Source organism: Diceros bicornis, chromosome 9 (assembly GCF_020826845.1).
Source record: "Diceros bicornis minor isolate mBicDic1 chromosome 9, mDicBic1.mat.cur, whole genome shotgun sequence".
NCBI classification, from domain to species: Eukaryota; Metazoa; Chordata; class Mammalia; order Perissodactyla; family Rhinocerotidae; genus Diceros; species Diceros bicornis.
Window position 1 is genome coordinate 57552466 of NC_080748.1, and position 13958 is coordinate 57566423.

The following is a 13958-nucleotide window of genomic DNA, read 5'->3' on the forward strand; positions in this document are numbered from 1 at the left end:
ATTTCATTAATTTTTAAAGAATAAGAAATAGGAAAAAAAGAGATAAAGGGGTTGGTTTATAACATACATATTAGTGCTTTAATCCCCTTCAACTGTTTCCTCCATCCAAAGCTAGCTTGACCCCTTGGCCCCTTCCATCAACTGTCTTACAATAGACAACAGTTGGCTTAACCTTGTAGAAACATGCCTGGCTCCATGTCTGATTTCACTTGGAAGGCATCATCTCTCACACAACCACCTTGCAACTTCTTCCTAGACTTCTTGTCATCCCTATGGGCAATAGCAAAAGCAGCACATTCCCACATGGTGATTTGAATGATCACTTTCCTTCTCAGTTCTGATTTCTAGATAAGAAAATCCAATTTCTTCTTCTTGACACCAAGAATATCCTCACACTTAAAGTAATACTAGAGTGTTCTGGTTCTAGGTAAGATGGAGGAAACATACTACACTCCATCACTTCCACTGAATACAGGTATGAAACCTGTACAGAAAGCATGGGGTATCTATTTGAGAATTCTGAAACTAAACAGTAGCAGGTGGCTTGGGGAAGAATACCAGAATTAAAGTACCACTGAACCAGCATGAATTTACCATTAAAAAATGACTTTACCAATAAAAAAAAACATTATTCCAGCATGGAAGTGGGCACTGAAGAGTAGCCGGAAGGAGCTCCAGGAGGAGCCCTCAGTTCTGGCTCAAAAAGCAGGAAAGGAAACTCTTGACACAGAAAGAATGTGAGAATCTTCCATTTATTTTTCTCTTTCTTTTCTCCATTTTCTCATACCCCAGCACCCAAATAATCCTGTGATGGGAGCGGCAGTGACTGGTAACAAGAGCCTACAGAAGGCGAAACTCTGAGGTAAGGGAAGCTTTTCTCTACATTCGGTAGACCTACGGGTACAAGAGGGATGAGTCAACTCTCTTTTTTTTCTTTTTCTTCCTGTCACTTGGTACCAGAAACACAACTGCAGAAGTGCATGGCAGAGCAAGGTGAGTAAAACCCTTTCTAGCCAGGAGACCAAAATAATGAGCCCCAGAAACTGGAAAATATTAAGGAGATCACGGAGAGGGAGGAATTTGGGAAAGTGATTCCATAAAGTCATTTATGGATTTACAGGCTCAGCTCTGAGCTCACGCTTGTGGAACTGATTCTATCCATCATTTTGAAGACCGAGATCTGAACGAACAGATAGACCAACCCTCATATCCTAGACTGGGTGGCACATATGCAGGCCAGATCGAAATAGTGATGCAAAGGCCATGAAATCTGAACCGGCAGCCCACAGAAGGTAGGTTGGAACTTACAACTTAAACCTACCCAGATCAACTGTCTGCTAAAACAAAACTATCAATGCTACCCATAGTATTAAACAAGACCTGCTGTCTCAAAAAATAATATTTAAAGCATCCAGTGCACAATTCCAAATTATGCAATATATTAAGAACCAGAAAAATCTCAGATCTCAGGAAAAGGCAATCAACACACACCACTGCTGAGACGACATAGATGTAAAAATGATCTGACAAGGACTTTAAAGCAACTGTTATAAAAATGCTCCTTGGAGCAATCATGAACACTCTTGAAACCAATAGAAAAATAGAAAGTCTTAACAAAGGAAAAGAAGGTGCAAAGAAGAAATGAGATGGAAATTTTAGATCCAAAAAATACAATAACCAAACTTAAGTGATTCTATATGCAATGTACAGAGAGATAAGTTAATCCTAACAAGCTCATATTTATAACCGTATCTTAAGACAGTGCCATAAACATTACACACACACACACACACACACACACACACACACACACAATACATAGATATAATAAGAGAAGTGAGAACATTTTAAGTATATATAATTATGGATAAAAAAATCTATACATTGAAGTTGTTCCCATGATTCATATCTAGTTATCTAGTTACTTTGCATTTTGCTTTCAAAATAGTAGAACTAAACCTGAGCATATTATAGTTTGTAGAAATTGAGTGTTTTGCATTTACAAAGGTGGAAGCCCATTGTTAAAAAGTACCATATGTACATAAGCAGCAATTCTATTTACAAAGAACTGCCCTAATGTGTCTATTTGCATATCATTTGCATTTTTGTCACCATACCTGTCAATCAGCTCCAGCAATGAGCAAATCAGGTAGCCCACATGGGAACCTGGGCCAAAGGAAAAAAAAAAGAAAAGCAAGGTGATCTAAGGTGGATAAAACCCTCATGTATTTATTTTTTAATGCAATATTTTTGAAAAAAAGCATACTGCATCGCCTGAAAATGAGCAATTTGGATGTTTTAACAGATACAGCTTCTCATCTTTTAATAACTTTTATTTTTCATGCATTTTGGGAACTTTTGTTTAATTTTAGTTCTTTTTTGTGTTTTTCTCCAAATTATCAGGCTAGGCTAAATTACTTCCAACTACCAAATAATACTCTGTGGTTAAAGTTGTTCTAAGAAATTTTTGGCATATATTATTTCTGGAAATATTCTTACATATGTAAAAGAAACAAAATTTAAAATGTTTAGAAAAATTCTAAAATTCAAGATTGCTAAAAGATGCTTGGAAATACCAAGCTTATATTTATGAATACCGACATCAGATCCATAGATTTGGTCACAAGCAAAAAAAACCTGGTATTTCTAGAACAAAACAGCCAGGATGTTGAGTGACACTATCTTTTTCAGGTAGGATTTCTGTGGTTTTCTCCTGATGCTTATATTTCAGCTTGGAAAATAAACCCTCTGTGAATGATGACTCAAGGAAAATCCTGCTTGCTTAATAATGAAGCTTCCAGAACTGATGTTTCTTTGGGGGGTAATATCCAGTTATTGTGTCTGCAGAATCCTGGGACAGGGAAGATGCTTAGTAATCGTTATCATGATGATCACTTGGTATGGCTGCTGAAGGAGAGGGGTCTGCATTAAGTCTCCTAGACAGCACAGCAGTCCTGGCTGGCAAACGTATCTTCCAATGGGTAAAATATTTCATTTAGTTTTACACGTGGCATTATGAAGCTAGCTTTTGCACATGGGTGCACTGCGAAATTAATATTTTGACCCTAATCATGAAAAAAAAAGGAAAGCTGGCACCAAATACACTTTCTAAGTCAATTGTGAAGTTGGAATCTTGGGATCCTCCTTGGAAACCAGGTCTCTGCCAGGCACTTTCCTTTGCATTAAATCTGTGACTACCCTAATGTTCATTAAAGGGGAGGGAAATAACCCAATCAAGAAGTTTGCTTAAACAGACGACCTTTCTTTGTTAAAACTTGTACACAGAAGAGATGTTGTATGGAAGCAAAGACTAAGCAAAAAAACATTGTAGCAATTTGCTGAACATGGAGACTTATTGAGGATGCAGTCTTGAATAATACACACTAGCTTTGCTCTTCCTCTACAGTCTGTGTAGAGAAGCTATGAATCATTCATGGTCTCCCAGCTGCGAAGGGCTTCAAAGGGGATGGTTCTGATTGGATGTCCTGTGTGAATTGCCATGCTGAAGAATCCGCTACACCCCTAGCACTGGAGGGTGGAGGAAGCACTTTCATCTGGGCCTCCAAAGTGTTTAGGGTCACAGTTCACCAGGAAATAACGATGTAGATGTACATTCAGAATTAGCTGCCAAGATACCTGTGTAGTGCGGTGTGGAAAAGTGAGCCAGTTAGATCCCCAGTGGATGCTGTGAATCAATTACTGTATTCTGAATACAAGGTTGGCTGCAGGGGATAAACAGATGTCAGAGAATTTTTCCCTAATAAGACCCTGGTAATAGAAGAGCACTGTCAGCTTCATTTTGCATTAAAAATCTCATTTCCTCTTTATATGACCAATTTTATTAGGTCCCTAAACAAAGATATTTTGTGTAACTGTTAGCAGTGTAATGTGAATGGTGACACTAAATTTCATATTTTCAGGTTTTGTCACAAAAATCAAGAGGCAAAATAGGAGTCTATCTAGAGTTGCCACTTGAGGAGTCTAACCAAAAAGGCTTTCTGTGAATCTGTTCACATGCTGGTTGGTAATGGTTAATTTTCATTTTCAATTAGAAATATCAGCATTCTTAAAAAATATAATCTTCAGAGGTATAAATTAAAGCTATATTTAAAATTTTCTCTGTGCCCTCTTTTCCATCTTCCAATCACCGATGACACTAGCATAAAATTGCCCCAACTAGAGCTCAGGCATCATTGAACTTTTCCAGGTAATTTTGGTTTTAAAGCCTTATGTGTTGGGAGCTACTTCTGACAAGCTGTATTTCCTATCCCAAACATCGGTCTTTCACAAAAAGAAACTGACACTTGGTTCCTTCCCTCTATACCCTTTGGAGGCCCAAATTGAAGTAGAAACATCATTTTGAGGTATCTGCTAATATCCAATTAACCTCTCCCTCCATCTGCAACTCTTCCGAAAGAGGGATAATCTCCTTCGGGCTGTCAAGCAGTATATTTTCTGCATTCAGCTCCAAGCAGAAAAAAGAGAAGCAGAGGAGGTGATGTGAGTTCACACCACAATGTCTTCTATTGATTTGTTGAGAAAACATCATTTGAAGATTCAGTAGACTCCGATCCTCCAAATGTAAAAACCTTTGTTCTCGTCTGAAAATGAAGACAGCTCAGGGAAGAGCTGCTTCCTCATCTTGGGAAGCAGAAGACAAAACTAGTGAAAATCACACGTGAAATTATTCAAACGACAGAGAAATAAATTCATCTGTTGGAAATATAGGCTGACAAAGCTAGAACTCCAGGGAAGAAAAAGCATTAAACAAAATATATATTTTACAGTACTATTGTATTGTAAAGCTTAAATATGTTGACTGATCTGATGTTATTAATTTTGCTATTGGTTATTTATTTCTGACTATTATGCATTCTCTGGAGCTATGCTAATTGTGTTGGCAGAACTCATTAGATAATGGAGCTAAAAGAGAAAGAAAATGGACTTTTGCCATACACAATTGCTCAGCAGATCCCCCAAAAAAAATTTCATATGGTGTAGAAAGGACTTTGACAAAGCTACAGCCAGTGGCGCTCTTCTGGCGTGGGCAACAAGTGGGCCAATTCCCTCAGGATGGGTTCCCCTATTGGATGTGCTAAGTTGGGGTGAAATGTTCAAACAGACTGAAATTTTAATTGTTAAAGATATTTTGATGAGTTTGAAAAGAATTGTGGTGTCCCATCAATATCCCAATTTGAATAATTGTATTTTTCCTTCCAATATTCTTTTTCAATTTCATTTTAGTTTGGCATTCTTCATTTTTCGATCTAAATTTTGGGTAACAAGTGGCTGGTACTCTTGAATACCTCCTATGTTTCTATTCAGAAGTGGATAAATTTCTATGATTATCTCAATCCCTTTTGCACAGCAAATGTTCTATAGGGTTTCTTTCAAACAAAATGAGTGGCATTATTTATTGACAACGCGTTCAGATTAATTAATCATAGATAAATTAAGAAAGGTGAAATGTAAATCTACGAGACTATTGACAGATTGAGTATTGAGTAAGTAAAGTATTCAAGGAAGGTAAGAATTGAAGTGGGATTAGTCCATAGGTAATAATTGAAATCTCTGTAGGGCCTTAGAGTTATTTTTCATGTTTACTCATCACAACCAAAAAAGCTACTTAAAAGAGTGAAAGCCAAAATTAAACTCATGTCTTATTACTATAAATCCCATTATTCTGTTACTACAACACACTCCATTTATTGTTAGTAGATGAATACATGTATTTTTCATGTCTGAGGCATAAGATTTTTATAGATAATTAATATAGTAGGTACACAATAATAATTTATTATAAAGAATTTAATCAGAAATTAACTGGCTGCTTTGATTCTGTTTGGAGTCTCCTTAGTTATTCTTTGTCCAAAGCGTGGGTTGCTTTGCCATCTCAAAGAAAACGTGAAAAATACACAAAATAAATTGTTTTATTCAGTTCCCAATGCATAAAATAAGAAAACCAGTCACTGAGGGAGTAAAATGATCATTGACACAAATGTTGGAGTAGAGGTTTACAAGCGCAAAGTAGCCAGTTGTGCAGTGCTGGGACTGAGCATCTATGGAAGGGTGCACCCACGAACCAGGGCTCTGATTTGATCCTGTTTGTTTTTACAATGTCTCAGAAATGCCTCTAAAATAAAGAGAATTCCTCAGTAGTCCATGAACACCGTTAATGAAGTTACGTTTCATTTAATACTATTTATGAGTTGCTAAATCCTCAGTTGCACATTAGATTAAGAAGAGTTTTAATTTTATTTATTTGTCCAAGGTAAGGACCTCTTAATTTTCCTTACCATTTCTTCAAAAAAAAGCAGACATTTCCTATGTAGCATTTTATGAGTAGGAAATTTGAATTCAAGGTTAAATTCAAGGTGTCAAAAAAAGTATGGTAGGTGCTCATAAGTGGTTTGAAATATAAAAGATGAGATGAGGGGGAAATACATGATATTGAGCTATACAACCTAACCGAAGTTAAAAAAAAATCTTTCCAATCATTTATCTTGATCTGTTCCGTGGGTGGATGGATCATGATTTGTATAGTATTTAGAAAGGACCATGCACTGTACTCTACGTGTCCCAAGGTAGGGATCAGGCCTCATGAATGAAGTGTTTAGCAACATGCCTAGCACACAGTAGGTGCTTAATCAACATATTTTGGATAAATTAATAAGTGAACTAATAGAGAATTGAGTCAAAACCAGCTATATGAGGAATAGAGTTGATTCTTTACTTCTAATTAGATACTATCATCAGGTGAGTAATAAAGTAGTTTTCTGGGAAATGTTTTAAAGATTCATGTACTCGTACCATCATCATTCCTTCACCTATTCAACAAATGTGTTCTGAAATATGCTTCCTATTAGGCAAGGTAAGATAGTTGGCTTTTAAAAATGCAAAGGTGAATGAGTGTAGGCAGGAAGAAGGATTAGCAAGCAAACAATTAAATGTAGTGTGGTTAAGTGCAATGATAAGAGAACGCTCATGATGTTTTAGGGACATCTAATCTGGTCCTTGATGTTAAGTATGGCCTTTCAGGGGTGATGACATCTAAACTGAGCCTAGATCTGAGAAACACGTGGAAGTCAATGGTCAAGATGAGGGTTCATGTTACAGAACAGTGAAGGGTGATCCAGACAGAAGGAAGAAAAGGTACAATGGAGCATGTGATTCAATGACCTGAAAGTCATTAAATAAGGTCACTGTACAAAATAAAATATCACTTAGAATTTTACATAAATCTGAAGATAATTATGAAGCCACAGATGGGGAGAAAAAGAGCTTATGAATTAAAACTATGACTGTATAAATAGAAATGATACAGAAAACAGTCCACCATTTTGCAAGAATTTAGTTTTCTATCTACTCTGAGCTGTCCAGACATGATAATAGCCGAAAAACAAGAACAAAAAAATTTACCTGAATCAAAATATATTTAAAAAGACACAACAAATGATATTTTATAGCATTAAAAATCAACGAACGACAAACAATCCTCTTCTAAGATGTGGAAGATAAAAAGTAATGTCACAAAAACATCAAAATTAAGATTACATCATATGTTTATAATGTTATGGTGATATCTAATTTTCTTTATAGTGTTGATCATGAATATCCAAGGAAATTTAAGGCATCCACTATGAAATGAGCAGAAAAAACTCTTGCTCCTCTGTTTTTCTTGTGTTCCTAGAAATAGATGTCAAACCCATATAATATGTGTAACTCTTCCTTTATCCTGACTATCAATTTGGCAATAGAAAATGAACATAGAGATAATCCATACATTGTAGGGCCATGTAGTTGACAGTGAGGTTTGTCTTAATCCCTAGGCGGGCTCTGACCCAGTCACACATCTATCATCTCAACCTGCCCCTCAGTTGCCTACTGGTGTAGGCTTAGCGGCTTTTCAGTGAACTTTTATCATAGGAAAGCCACAACTGATATTTTTCAAGTGAGTGGTCTACCAAAAGAATTCAGTCAATTCATCAGAAGAGTGAGATGACACAGTTTTATGCCATTTGATTGGATTCTATTTTATTTTACTTTTGGTTTTGGGGAAGCAGATGACTGCCTCTTGGCAGGACCAGCTACATTATTTGGGGGGCCCAGCACAAAACACAAATGCAGGGCCCCTTGTTCAAACATGACTAAGAATCAAAACTGTAACAGCAGAGCATTAAACCAAGAGCAGGGCCTTGTGCAAGTGCACGGGTCCCACATCCCTGAAGCCAGCCCTGATTTCTATACACAAGACAACAGGAGTGTAAACCACACTTTATTAACAATAATATAATATCGGCATAAATATTCACTCTGGAAAGGAAAATCTGGAAACAAATCTAATCTTGTTTTTTTTGTTTTTGAGGAAGATCGGCCCTGAGCTAACATCTGCCAATCCTTCTCTTTTTTTTTGCTGAGGAAGATTGGCCCTGGGCTAGCCTCCATGCCCATCTTCCTCCACTTTATATGGGATGCCACCACAGCATGGCTTGACAAGCGGTGTGTCAGTGTGGGCCTGGGATCCGAACCGGGCTGCCGCAGAGGAGCATGCGCGCTTAACCGCTTGTGCCACCAGGCCTGCCCCAATCTTGTTTTTTAATGATATATAACAACATATTCAAGCTATTTTTTAAGTATCTTGATAAGAATAATGACTTTTTTTTTGCTGAGGAAGATTTGCTCTGAGCTAACATCTTCCTCGTTTTGCTTAAGGAAGCTTTGCCCTGAGCTAACGCCTGTGCCAATCTTCCTCTATTTTGTATGTGGGTTGCCGCTACAGCAGGTCCGTGCCGGGGAACCAAACCCCGGCGCTGATGCGGACCATGCGGAACTTAACCACTAGGCCACTGGGCCAGACCGAAGAAATCTAGTCCGGAAAGAACAGTGCGCTTCTGTTGGGACTTCCCCATTAGACAAAGAAGTAATGGGTTTCTCTATGCCGATAAGTATGGAGAGGGAGGCAAAGGCGAGTAAAGAGCAAAATGAGATATCAAAAGAGCTGCGTTCCAATCCCAATTCCGCCAACCTCTGACAGCAAACTTAGACAGGTCTCACATCTCTTTTAACTTAGATTTCCTTGCCAGTAAAACAAAACTAATAATTCTTGTGCTGTCTGTTTGGAAGTGAAGTTGTAAAGAAAATATGAAAAAATGTTCATGAATTTTTTTAAATCACAAGGTATTGTACAAATGTAAAGTATAGTTATTGTGGAATAGATAATGGTGGTAACTATAAAAATAATAATAACAAGAACAATAATAGCATATTCAAGCACAAGTCTCCTTCTAAAAAACCGTATAAATTTATAATATCCTTACTAGATGCGCCCCACAGTTTTATACAGAACATACATTTTTTTCCCCCTCAGGAGGTAGAGTTTTAGGTACTCTGAATTTTATGGTAAAAAGCATTGTTCACGTATAAATGAATTCAAGTCTTAAATGTAACTTAATTGTTTTAATCTAAAAGTTTCCACATCAAAAAAATGTGGGATTCCATAACCAAAATCAGTGAACATTTGCTGGAGGAAAGGAATACTTAGAAATCTACATTGAACTTGCTATAGATATTAAAATGGTATTTATTTCTTTACATTAAAAGATAGCTAATATTCTACATAAATACCAAGAAAAAAATTTTTACCTTCAATAAAATATGATTATTTAAAATGAATACAAACATACGTAAATTTTGATTTTCTAAACTTCCACAGGCACACGATTCCATGTGTCAGAGATAAAATTATCAGCTATGAACAAAATACATAAATAAAGCAATTCCCATTTGTCTGCTCACAAGCAGAGGATTTATTTGAAAAGAAGAATTATCCCTTCACCTTTATAAGCAATTTGGTTTCTGTATGTGCTTATTGATGGGTGCTATTTTCACAATTCAGCACTAATTATTAATTTGTGTTTTCAGTAGGTTATGCATATAAGGGATTTTTGTAAATAACACTTTAGAGCTGAGGCTGAAAATGTGTCTAGCTCTCACTTCTGGTTGTACATTACCTTGCATTACAACCCTGTTGAGAAGTCCTAAGTGTTAGCTGGTAGTATACCTCCACACTCAAGGTACCCATATTTCAGTGAGAAGAGAAGAGTTTTCTGTTAGAGGAGCACAGAATGAGAAGTTAGTCCCTGGACACTTTTTCATTTTAGTGGTATGCCATTAGCATCTTGAATATTTCAATAAGAGCACAAGAAAGTTCATAAGGGGATAAAATAACAATAATAATGTCAGATTTATATAGAATCTTATTCTGAAAACTCTTAAACTGCTTCCAAAGCAGGATCAGATTAGATATGTATCTGACCTCCTTTTTACTTTATTTTTCTTTTCCTTTTTTTTTTTTTTTTTTGGTGAGGAAGATTGGCCTTGAGCCCATCTGTGCCAATCTTCCTCTATTTTGTATGTGAGAGGCCACCACAGCATGGCTTGATGAGTGGCATGTAGGTCCCCGCCTGGATCCAAACCCATGAACCCTGGGCTGCCAAAGCAGGGCACTCGAACTTAACTATACCACTATACCACTGGGCCAGCCCCTTCACTTTCTTTTTTATATTTGAAAAAAGAGAAGCATAAAACACTCATAATTTTCAATTCTATTGTTTCTTTCACTAAAAAGATTCACTTTATCATTTAAATATCGTGATTTTTCTAAACGGGGATGAAAATGTGTGTTTATTAGTTTTTTTCCTTCTATTTGATCATCAGTACCTAAAATAGAGTTTTGGATTTCGGGAATTTTTTTGGCATCTCAAGTTAAAGGTACTATTTTAAAATATTCAATATAGGATTCTAGATGTTTGTAATAATATTTCGAAACTAACAAAATGAAATATTTCCTATTTAATTAAATTTGACAAACATATATTGGAACTCACTATGACTAAACTATGTACCAGGCATCTGAGGATTACTAAGGCATGGAGCCTTATCCTCAAGACATTCACAATCCACCAGTGCAGGAAGGTTCTCTGCAGATACCTCGTCTATAAGCCAACTGTGAGAAGTGCTCTTGGAGAAGTACAAACACAACTGTGATGAGAGGACCAGGCAGGGAGATGATGTCGGGAGAGCAGGGGCTGGGGTAGGGGAGAGGAGGTTGAAAAGCTTCCTGGAAAAGGTGACATACAAGCCTTAAAATATAAGTAAGAATTCAAAAGTTCAGCATTTCAGATAAGGAGTGGAGTCTAAGAAAGATGATGGAGAAAGTACAGATGAATTGGGAAATAATGAGCAGGTTTTATTGGCTTTTAGGATATGTTAGGGAAAAATATGTTAACCACCATAATAAGCTTTTATAATTTATCCTGTATACCATGTTGAATGCTTATGAATTGGAGAGTGATAGATGAGCTGCGCTTGAAGGAGATGACAATGTCAGAATTGTATAAGATGGACCAGAGGGAGAAAACCATGTTCAGACTTTGGAAGACCCTCCCTTGGTTTTATGACTGTCAAAGTTTAAACATTCTGAAGTCTTTCAGTCTTTATAGAGAGCAGGTAATGTTGGTGATGTTGGTAGTGTGAAAAACTTATAACTAAAAGCATATTCAAAAAGTGTAGGGAGAAGGATTTTCATGAAAAAATAAGAATGCTATAGTTCAGTTGTTTGCTAATAGCAATTTTAAAAAACTACTTTCTTCAGTAAAATAAGAATTTCCCTTTTTGCGTTACTAATTTCAGGCAGAGATAACTTGAAGTCTAAACATTGTGTAAAAAAAGAAATCAATAATTCTAAACTAGTGGATCCTAAATTCATGAATTTTTCAAAATTTTGCAGAATATTTTGATATATTTGTGAGTGACTGAGGGACTTCAATGAATAGTCTTGATCTGCAGTGATCATCTTATTCTGGAAAGTAAATAATAACTTTTTCAAGTATGAGAACAACAGACATCTCATAATTCACAGGTCATATTATCCACTGAAATAAATACTTGTTAAAGAAACCCTTTTCCACCAATTCTGAAGTTCTTCAGTACAGCTGCATTGTGCAAGCTACATGATGACTAATTTCAAGTTTGAATTTCTGCTTCTGACCTGTTGTTTCATTTTCTTCTTCAAATCTTATTCCTTGAGGCTTACTCCACCCTCTGTGGTTTGATATCTTTTCTCCTGAGTATATGTATAACCTATTTGTTTGGTTACTCAGACTGAAGCTTCAGACCAAGGAACTCGAAGTTGCTGCCTCTTGACAGCCTGTGCTTTATTCTTCTATCATAAAAAGGATCCCAAGTAAAGAACACCAGCTGTGACTTGTGTAGCTTCTGGGCATTTTTTTGTTCTTGTGATCTAAAGTCCACTTATTGTGTTTTCTGTTATTTGGAGGTCATCATACTTTGATCACTAGGGGGGAGCGTGAGGTTTTGCCTTGATCTTTGAGATCACACTACAGGCTGATTTTTAAAAACACTTAATAAAGGTTTATTTTAAGGTAAAGAAAGCCACATCTGATTTGTATCAATATAAAATGTTTAAGAATGGTGAAATTCAAAACAGTACTAATTAGGATTAATTTATAAATGGAGATAGGAATATGGCCAGTGACACCCAAACTCCTCAAATCCATCTGCGGATTTCATGAAATAAAATGTTGCTCCCCGTTCTGCATCCATTTGGCCAGATGTGCACATGCCTACCATTGGGTTACCGCATATAAGTGGCATGGAGATGGTGGGAAGAGTGATTTGCCATATCATGTGTTCGTTTTATCCACCATTTACCAACTGCATGCTACAGTCAGATTAGCCAGCCCTGGTGATCTAGTGGTTAAGATTTGGTGCTCTCACTGTCATGGCCTGGGTTTGTTTCCCAGACAGGGAACCACACCATCCATCTGTTGATTGTCATCCTGTGGCGGCTGTGTGTTGCTGTGATGCTGAAAGCTATGCCATCAGTATTTCGAATACTAGCGGGGCACCCATGGTGGATAGGTTTCAGCAGAGCTTCCAGACTAAGACAGACTAGAAAAAAGGACCTGGCCACTCACTTCTGAAAAAATTGGTCATAAAAACTCTATGAATAGCAGTGGAGCATTGTCTGATATGGCACTGGAACATGAGAGGGTGGCATAAAAAGACCAGTTCAGCTCTGCTGTCCACAGGATCTTTAGGAGTCAGAATCACTTGAGAGCACTAACAACAACATTCGCATTGGAAAGATTAATTTTCTTCTTGTCTTTATTAATAATAATATAATCATTTTTGAAAATGTAAATGAGTGTACTTTCTAATAAATAGAAGCAACAAATCCTTTTATTCATTAAATCATAAAGTTTTAGCACTATAAAAAAGTTTAGAGATCATGAAGGAACCTGGGCCTCAATGGCCTTCGTGCTTGCCTGAGGTCACTGAGCTAGATAAGAAGAAAGAGATGTTTCTAGAACATTCAGCTCCTGACACGAGTTCAATGTTTCCTTTTACACCAATCTGTATTATTATTTATTTTTACAAGTTCATTTTCCAAGTAATCTTTTAGCAGAGAAGGATTTTGTTCTATTATTTCAATTGCTACTTTGAATTACATGGAGACAATTAACAAATGTTTCCCAAGTCTGGGTCAATTCCATTGTACTGATAGATTTCCTACTTTGGGGATCATTTCACGAGGGTAAAGAGGAGTGAAAACCGTTTAAAACCCATTGTGAATTAGATTTTATATGAAAAGATAAATATTTTTTCTTTTCTTTCATGTTGAAATTGGTGGTTTTAGAATTATTTCTTCCTCAGCATCTTCAAAATTTCTCTTTTCTTATTCTATTTTTGATTCTCTAATAAATAGAAAACAATCTAAACAAACTAGTGAGGAATACTCAGATGACTTCTGAGTAGAAAGCAAATCTAAATTTTTTATTGAAACTAAGAAACATGTCTGGGACTCTTAGATTTGCCTGCCATCTCTAGAGAATGGATTTACTCCTCCCTAGCTGTGAGGAGTATTTATCATACTC